Below are 9,914 nucleotides of genomic sequence, written 5' to 3'. Positions count from 1 at the left end.
CACTTTCATTATTGAAATACTCAAATGCTCCTAAAAATAAAAATAAAAAACTACTTTGAAAGAAGTTATATGAGATAACACAAAGTTTCCCGTTTCTATCCCTTCTTTCACTCCCCATCACCATTTCTCATTCTTTACCAGGAATCATGGCTTAGAAAGTCTTACGAAGGAGTGAAAGAGAATTCATCCTGAAGCTGGTGGGCATCGGCGCCTCTGTTAAGGAAGAGGACGCTGTGTATCACATCCACCCTTATCCGGCAGGCTCCCTCCAGAGACCAAACAATCAAGAAAGCACAGATGAGGTCGGGGACGTTTTGAGACATAATACCTAACACTGTGGAAAATGTCATTAAATAGCAACGAAAGGAATGTCGCATACATGTTCCTATTAAGAAAGGCTGGGAGAAGAAAGAGGAAAAGGAACAGAACAACTAAAACACAGAAAACAAATGCAAACAAGCAATGACAGATTAATAGCAGCTACCATGTGCTGGTGCTTTGCCAGGGGCCTCATAGGTGCTATCTTATACAGTTCTTAATAGAGCCCAGTGAGGCGGGGGTCACAATCTACACCTCTCAGATAAAGGTCTGTTTTCTGTAGCAGCACCTGAATCAGGATCTTTCCCCACTCAGCCAATTTTAGGTCATTTTGAATTTTTTTTTTTTAAACGCCTACGGCACCTGGTATTCCTAGGTGGTCTACCATCCAAGTACTAACCAGGCCCAACCCTGCTTTGCTTCCAAGATCAGACGAGATCGGGCATGTTCAGGATGGCATGGCTGTAGATAGGTCATTTCCAATTTGATGTCAGCAAGAGGAGGGCATACCTGGTGCCTGAGGCTGGATGCTACTGGCAAGATAAAGAGACCCTGAGGACTCCAAAGAAAGCGAAACCCTAAGAAGGAAGGAGACTAAGCCCCTAAATGAGGTTAGGGAAAACCAACAAACCAGGAACACCCACACGAGACTAAGAGAGCAAAAACCGAATTTTTATTTGTTCATTCATTCAGCAACCACTTATATAGATTTACGATGTGTTGGGCACTGTTCCTCCAAGACCTTTTAAATATAACTCATTTAATACCCAAAGCAAATTATGAGGCATATGCTAATATTATCCCCATCTTACAGATGAGGAAACTGACACACAAAGAAGTTCAATAACTTCCCAATAGCACCAATATTGTTTTAAGCCACTGATTAGAAGTTTTATTTGTTACAGCTATGAAGTTACACTAATTAGTACAGTGTCACTATGTTGATATTTTCTATTCAGACTTACAGGACTAAGAAGTTTACAAAGCCCAGAATAATGACTTTGAAGACATCGGAAGTGAGATTCAAAGGACATCTCACATTGGTGTGGCTTAGTGCAAAACATTTGCAAGGACAAGTTCATTTGGATGGTGTAGAGAAGAATAATAGATTGACTACTGATCTTTTTAAAGGGCTCTCTACAATTTAATCTACAAAAATCTCTTGTGAAATTCACTTTCTTTTAAACAAAATTAATAAGTTCATCACTCAGATCCTGGTGTCTGTGTGTTCTCATCCGTTAAATGGAGGATAGGAACTGATGAGCTTGGAAGTAACTCCCAGAATCAACATTAAGCATCAATGCTAAATTTAACTTAAGCTAAGAGTAATTGCTTTTCATGAACAGGTCACAGACTCAAGACCAAATCTGAGCCTTTGACCCCAGTCTTAACTCTGAGCCCAGAGGCATGAAGAGCCTGTGTAAGAATGGGAGCATATTTATAGTCACCTGGCTACTATAAAAGGATTTAACTACACTTCAATTTTGCTATCATTTTTTTTTAAGTATGCACACTGTATAATTCTACAATAAATAAAGTGACACATGAAATACTTTCTTTGCACGAAAGGATGCAGTGCTGCTACACCCTACTTCTAAGAGAAAACATATCAGATCAATAGGAACAATCTGACTTTCTCTCCCTTCAATCATTTTCAGCTACCTTTTGTTCTCTCCTTTTAGTTCCTCCTCATAAGAGCCTCTGGTCTCTGATTCTGCAGTTCCATCATTTGACATCGAATTCACCTTTCCATTTGATAGGCCCTACTGCTTTATATTTTCCCTTTTCTAATTCTGCAAAGATAAAATCTCATTTCTCAATGAAACCTGAGACTCAGATACAAAGTATAACTGGGAATTAGCTTAATTGGCAAAGAAAAAAGAAAATGATTGAATAAGCCAGATAACTGACTCCAGCCCAAATTCAACTTTAAATTTGGCACAATTATTATCTTTTTTTAAACTCAGAACTGAACCCAAATCACTACTTCTTGAAGGTTTTGTGAAATTTAATCAAGCATTACAGTGCGGTATGTGAATGGTGAAATTTATAATAAGAATCATTTGAACAACCTACACTGTCACTGGCTAGAATCTAAACCAAACTGGAACAATTTTGAGTGTAACTAGAAACTAAAACCCAAGCAGAAAATTTTAAGGCCCTGCTCCATGTAGGGCTAAAGCAGCAATTGCTGTTAATTTTATCAAGTAGTCTCTAAAAAAAACATATTTGAGAATTTTATTTTACCCTTCATATAAGTGAGTTCTCATTTATGCCACGAACTAGTTAGATACCAAATCTAATCTCTCCCTATCCCACCACCACCCACCCCAGAACCTTTCCCTCAAACCTTATCTTTCTTCCACTTTCCCTCTCTCCTCCCAGGTCTACTCCCTCTTCCTTCTTCTCTCTTTTTTACCTTTGATTGGAGGAGGGGACATCCTCCAAGGCTTAGTCTTCTTACAATTTCCCCCTTAAGGGATCCAATCCATTCTCATGAATTCAACTCCTTATCTCAGTCTATAATTTCTACTCTGTGTCTCTAGTTCTATCCTCTCACCTAAATTCCAGGGCTACAGGACACATTCGTACAAATGTTGTTCTATCTTGTCTCCAAGAAAGCTGCATTGATCCCTTCTCTTATTGAAAGGTGGAACCTATTCCTTCACCCCTTTAAATTCAGGGGGTTGGACGAGGGTGGGCTGTGACTGCTTTGACCAACAGAATATAGTAGATGTGACATGGCAAGACTTCTAAGGCTAGATTTTAAGAAGTTGGACAACTTTCCCCTGGGTCTCTTGGAACAAGAGAAGCAAGCCCTGGGGGAAGCCAACCACCATGAAAGAATACAACCAACCACCCTGAGACCACCATGCTTTAAGGAAGCCCAAGCTAACAAAAGGAAGAAGCCAAAGGGAGAGAGAAATGCCCAACCAGTCCCCAGACGGCCCAGATATCACAGATAGCAACAGACCCGTGAGTAAAGAAGCTGTAACATAACTCCAGCTTTGGCTTCCAACTGACTTCAACCGCATGAGGAAACCCAAATGAGAATGACCCATTGGTGCCTATCAAGACTGCAGAATGGTGAGGGATACTAATAAATGGTTGCTTTGCACTACAAAGTTTTAGGGTGGGTTGTTATGCAGTAATAAAATAATTGGAAGAGATATCTAACTTTCATTCCATCACTGACTCTTCCATTCATTTAACAACTGTTTTGAACACTTGCTGTATGTGCAGCAACTCATAAGGCACTGGGAATAAACAATAAACATGACAGGCCCAGTTCTGGCTAGAAAGAAAGATGTTGAATAAAATTTTATCAACCATTTCAAACTTCTAATACTCCCTCCCCTGATCACATGCTTAGCTGGTGATAATAGAAATAATCAGGCACGAACTTCTTCGCAGATCTACAATATGGACTCTTAACCTACCAACATCTGTGTGGAACTCACCACCTTCTCTCTTGTTTCTCTAGATAAGTATCCCAGAGGTCATCCTATCCACTCGAGCTCTAAATCTCATCTCCTTCACAATGAATTCTCCAACATTTCATCAGAAAGCAAAGAAGCTCCAGATAGTCTTAACAAGGCTCTTGGCCTGAAATACCATCTTTAGGCTGAAGGCCCAAGAATCCGTATCTCTTGCTTTGATCCATTCCCAGAAGAGTTATATATCCAGCCACCTGATTGGTCCCTCAATTTAGTAGACAGCTCAAACTTAACATGATGCAACAGAACTCAAGATGTTTGCCTGATGCTTAGCCCCTTTCATATTATTTCCTGCCCCAGTAAATGACTTCCTCACAATTCTATTACCAAAACAAACAAGTTATCTTTGATTCCTCTCTTTCTCTCACCCCCACAATATTCAATCCGGTAGGCAGCCCTATTGACTCTGCATCCAAAACATATCCATTTCTCTTCAGCATCAGCATCTTCATCCTGGTCCAACCTATCATCCTCTCTCACTAGACTGCTGAAATTTCAAGCCTCCTCATTTCCACTCTTGTCCCTCCACAATCTATTTTTCCTTTCAGCATCCAGAGTTTCTTTTATTTTTATCTTTTTAAAATTTATTGATTTAAATTAGTTTCAAGTATGCAGTACCTTGGTTAGACATCTATATAGTTTGTAAAACGATCCCCCCAATTGCTCCTTCCCTCCCCTGGCCCTCCACCTAGCCATCATATTAATGCTAACTGCATTCCCTATGCTGTGCTCCCTATCCATGTGACCAACTATCAACTACTAATTTGTACTTCTTTAACCCTTCACCCCATTCTCCCAGCCTCCCAATTCCTCTCCCCTCTGTCCATCACCAAATTGTCCACTATATTTGTGAGTCTGTTTTTGATTAGTTTGTTCTTTTTGTTCCTTAGATTCCACATATAAGTGAAATTATATGGTATTTATCTTTCTCTGTCTGATTTATTTTACTCAGCATAATAACCTCTAGGTCCATCCAAGTCATTGCAAATGATAGGATTTCATTTTTTCTAATGGCTGAGTAATATTCCATTGTTTATATGAACCATAGTTTCTTTATCCAATCGTCCGTTGAGGTTGCTTCTATATCCTGGCTATTGTAAATTGTAATGCCATGAATATTGGGGTGCATAGATCTTTACAAATTATTGTTTTGGTTTTCTTTGGATAAATACCTATAAGTGCAATTGCTAGGTCAAAAGGTATATCCATTTTTAACTTTTTGAGAAACCTCCAAACCTCCATAGTGGCTGTACCAATTTACAAACCCATCAACAATGTATGAGAGTTCCCTTTTCTCCGCATCCTCACCAGCACTTGTTGTTCTTTGATTTAATGATGATAGCCATTCTGACAGGTGTGAGGTAATATCTCATTGTGGTTTTAATTTGCATTTCTCTGGTGATTAGCCACTTTGAGCATCTTTTCATATATCTATTAGCCATCTGTATTTCCTCTTCAGGGAAATATCTGTTCAGGTCTTCTGCCCATTTTTAAATTGGATTTTGTTGTTGTTGTTGTTATTGAGTTGTATAAGTTCTTTATATATATGGGATATTAACCCCTTATCAGATGTATCATTAGCGAATAGTTTCTCTCAAATAGTTGTTCGTCTTTTTGTTTTCTTGATGGTTTCCTTTGTTGTACTTATGTGTCTTTTAGACACATAAATTGTATCACGTGACTCCTCTGCTTAATAGCTTATCAATGGCTTCCATTGCACTTAGGAAGTTTGTATTTTTGTAACCTTGTTTCTAAACTCTGTATCCTTGTTTCCATGATTTGGCCTCTCAGACTTCATTTTACATGATTCTCACCTTTACCCACCATATTCTAGCCATGAGATCTTCTTTCACTCCTGAGACAGGCCAAACTCATTCCCATCTCAGGGCCTTTGCAGCAGCTGTTCCTCCTAGTCTTGGCGTGGCTGACTCTTGCTATTCAGCCTTTAGTTCCAATGTCTCCTTCTCAGACTACCCAACCTAGCATGATGGAATTTTTGGCATAGCACCAATCACTCTCTGATATGGCTCATGTTTATTTATTTTTTTAACTTATCTATTTTCCATTTGTCTTCCACATTAGTATCCTCATCACTGCTGCCTCCTCAGTACCCAGAACAGTGCCTGGTCCATAGTAGGTGCTCAGTAAATATTTGTCAACTGACTGAATGAAACCATCACCAGTGTGATGAGAATTATGAAGAAGAGTGCCAAATGCTATGGGAGCAAATTGTGAGTAGACTAACCTAGTTTCAGGGATGTGTGGGGGAAACCATTTCCTTGAGAAGGTGGCAGTTAAACAAAGATCAAAGGATAAAAAGGATAAATCCAGGAAAGCAGGGGGTGGGGAGAAGAACAGAAGGGCGTGCTGAGAAAACCACCAGATAAGGAAATTTCTGACTCTTTTAGGATCTGAAAGTTTTCAGGGAGGGAGACTGGCAGGTTAGGCCAGGGCTAGACCTCACAAGCAGACCCTTGGAGGATTTTTGTGCTTACAGGTCACTCATTTTCATTCTATCTAGACTTTGCTCACCTTTCTGCCCATTTGGATTGTGCCTTTTTGAATTCATCAATATGCCTTTTCCAGGCCTCTTTCATTCTCACACAGGGTCTTGATATCTTGAGGTCACCTTTGCTTCCTCTCAGTTGAAATTTTGTGGTCCATGAGAGACATTGTCTAGTTGGTCGGCCCCCTCAAATCTCTCATCTGCTCTGTGACCCCCATTCCCACTGCCCATATGGCAGAAGGGAACACCTTTGCCTCATTCAGATCCTTAGGCCTTTGTTTCAGACCCTCTGAAAGCCTTCTGACTGATCCCCTGCCTCCAACCTTCCCCTGATCTTCTTCAACCTCCCTCCCCTTTCCCCACACACATACCAATCTTGTCAGCCTATGGCTCTACACTAAATCTTCTGGGAAGTGGCCTTCATCACACTTCTCCAACCAAAGACTTGAATGGCTTCTTAGTTCCAACAACATCCTCTCTAAACTCATCACCAGGCTCTATACCTCCCATCTAACCCAATTTCCAGCACCGCTTCAAAGGATGCTACTTCATAAGGCAGTGAACACACTAAAATCATTCCCTTCCTCGTATTCACACTTTCCCCAGAATGAACTCCTTTCTTCTCTCAATGATTTGAGTCCTCTTCTTTCATAAAACTTCTGCCCATCACATAGTTCATGGCCGTGGTTAAGAGCTCTAGGTCTGGAACCAGATTGCACAGTGCCACCCTTCACCTGCAGTGAGATTGAGTTGCTTAGCCTCTCTGTGCTTTATTTTCCTCATCTGCAAAGTGGAAACATAATAGTATCCAAGTCATAGGGTTCTTGGGATGATTACATGAGTTCATTTTATATATTGTTAAGTATTTAGGACAGTGCCTGGTACATTGAAAGCTCTAGGAGGTGTTTTCTACTATTGTTGTTGATGTAATGACTCCATCTTTTCTGTTCTAAACTCATACAACTTACAGGAAAGTCCAGATCACAAATTTAATTCTTAGTTTTACTCCAAATTATATTTTCCCCTACTGTTTCCTGAGACCCCAGTTGGATTCTCATTTCCTTGAAGACAAAGAAACAAAAACAGTTTTTGTTGTATACTAGCAGCCCAAGGAATGCTGTGGTGAATCAGACAGCATCCTGGCCCTTGAGTTGCTCATGGGCCAGTGGGAAGAGGCCAGCCTGTAATCACCATTCAATACCATAGGGTATGGAAGTGTGATAAAGAGATAGGCATGGGGGCTATGGAAGCACCAAGGATGGGCTTTCTGGAAGCAAGAATGCCTGAGCTGTGGTTTGAAAGAAGACCTATCAGGTCTATGCAAGTCACTCCACCCACACAATCTAGCCTCCTCTTCCTAGGGTGGCATTCAATGGAAGCACTAGCTAAACATCAAAAAAACACTGAAAAGGATTTTAAAACTCTCCTGAAGTTTTTAAAACAGGCCAAAAACAATATAAACTACATGACTCACAGGAAATTATCCTAAAATCCCTTCTCAGCCATCCATGCCCGTCTCCACAGCAGCCACTCAGAAATCTCTTTTGGCCCCTTACCCACTCTCTCTCCACAAACCCTCCTCCTGAACTCCTCCAAGGTTTGCTGTCTCCCTCTCCCTCCTCACTTCTGCTCGGTTCTTTGCTAAGGAGGCACATTTAGCTTTTCTAGGCATCTTTCAATTCATCTTTTATTCTTAGCAGCAACACAAAGCCAGGCTCCAAGACCTTAGAAAAGAAGGGGGAGGCTGCAGACGTTTATTATTCTATACTTTTTCTTTTACCCTATCACAAATTCTTCCTAGTGAAAGCTTTGCAGGTCATCTTCCAAACTCATAAACCACTCAGCATACTTTCCGTAACTCTTCCCTCTGATTAGGTTGAGCCAGACTCTCCTCTGACATCTCAGAGAGCAGAAGTGGTGGGGTGGAGGACCCCACCTGTGAGGGCTGGGCCCTTCAGTTTCTTCTAGAACAATGACTTTTGATCTGTTTTTGAAACTCATTATAAGAAGTACATTTTACATTGCAGCCAAGTATATACATGTGCACACACACAAGTGAAACAAAAGCTTGATAAAACATTACTTAATCTTCACTCTATTTTCTATTCTATGTGTGTCACTTAAAAATGGTAATCATCATCATCTTTTAGGACTATATACCAAAGTATTTACAGATGAAATGACATGAGGTCTGGAACTTGCATCAAAATAATTGAGACGGAGGGCTGGGTTGTAGATGAAACAAGATTGACCATGAATTGATAATTGTTGAAACTAGATGATAGGCACATGGTGGTTCATTATACTGTTCTCTCTAATACTTTATATATTTGGTATCTTCCATAATAAAAAAAATTTAAAACAAACAAAAAAAAATATTGGTCATGTCCCAGTTAATTGATTTTACAATCCACTAACAGGCCAAGAGCTACAGTTTGTAAAATACATTCTAGAAAATCTAGGAGTTGGGAAATTTGAAACTTGATAGTAGAGAAACACATCAACATCTAAATTTAATCTAATACGTATACCCCGCCACAAACAAGGTCTAATTCTTTTTCTGGGATTGGGAGGTGGAATGTTTGTTGAGTTCTGTTTTTCCTCAGGGTACAGTTGCTTATCAGATATCCCTGTTTGTCAAAAATGAACCTACACAGTAGTTATCTCCACCGACAAAGGTTTTAGTCAATTTCTCATGAACTAAGACCTCCTAAGGGATTTGTTTCTGAGACTCACAGTAAGCCTGTCTATGACTGCTCCAGTCGTATTGGAAACAAATTAGGGAACACTGTGATCAAAGCTCTACAGAGAGAGCACAAAAGACTCTGATAGCACACAAAACCTTGCTCATTCCTCCTCCACAACCAGCTGGGAACCACTTCTGGCTTCTCAGGTATACCACAGTGCCTCCCTGGTGGTTTCTGAGGACCTCTGTGGTCACTCCATCCTCTTTTTCACTTGCAATTAGTTTATTAAAGTGAGATTTCAGGCAGCCCTTTGGTGTGTGTAGGTTGTCCGATATTGTCAGTGCTGAGCTGATGAAGAAGGGAAGGTTTCAGTGGTGAGACGCCCAGTTGGAAGAAGGCCAACATGAGAATGAAATGGTGGGCACCAATTTTATTGTGGAGAATGCAGTTCTATTGCAGAGAGTGCAGTTCTATTGCGGGAAGTACGCTTCTGCTTCTGCTCTTCTGCTCTCCTTCTTGTGCTCCCCTTCTGCTCCCCAGGGAACCACATGGCTCCACAGGTATCAGAGTACAATAGTGGCATTCAGCCACACATGCATAATACAATAAGCTGAATTATGTTTACATATTTTAGGAGCAGGCACTCTACTACACTAATGTAACATTCTAAATCCGGGATCTTATTCTTAGCCGTGAGCCTGGATCACAGCCAGACCTGGGACCAGCCAGGCCTGGGATCCACAGGTATCTCTTAGTTATAGGGTGCTCTGAACTAGCTTTGACTCTGCTTCTTCAAAATTCTCTGTCACACTGTGCCAAGTGGATGTTATAGCCATCCCTTGTATCAAAAAGTGCATGTGGAACAATTCTCTGTTCCCTTTAGTATGCAGCTATGAACTCTACATA

At 40.5% G+C, this 9,914-nt stretch overlaps 1 pseudogene; it reads right to left on the bottom strand.

The window, feature by feature from the left end:
• Positions 1 to 669: 669 nt before the first annotated feature.
• Positions 670 to 788, bottom strand: LOC112474532 (annotated as a pseudogene).
• Between the last annotated feature and the right edge of the window lie 9,126 nt (positions 789 to 9,914).

The sequence above is a fragment of the Pteropus alecto genome, unplaced genomic scaffold (genome assembly GCF_000325575.1).
Source record: "Pteropus alecto unplaced genomic scaffold, ASM32557v1 scaffold239, whole genome shotgun sequence".
Classification (NCBI taxonomy): domain Eukaryota; kingdom Metazoa; phylum Chordata; class Mammalia; order Chiroptera; family Pteropodidae; genus Pteropus; species Pteropus alecto.
The sequence above is the reverse complement of the archived record's forward strand: the minus strand, read 5'-3'. Positions and strand labels throughout refer to the sequence as shown.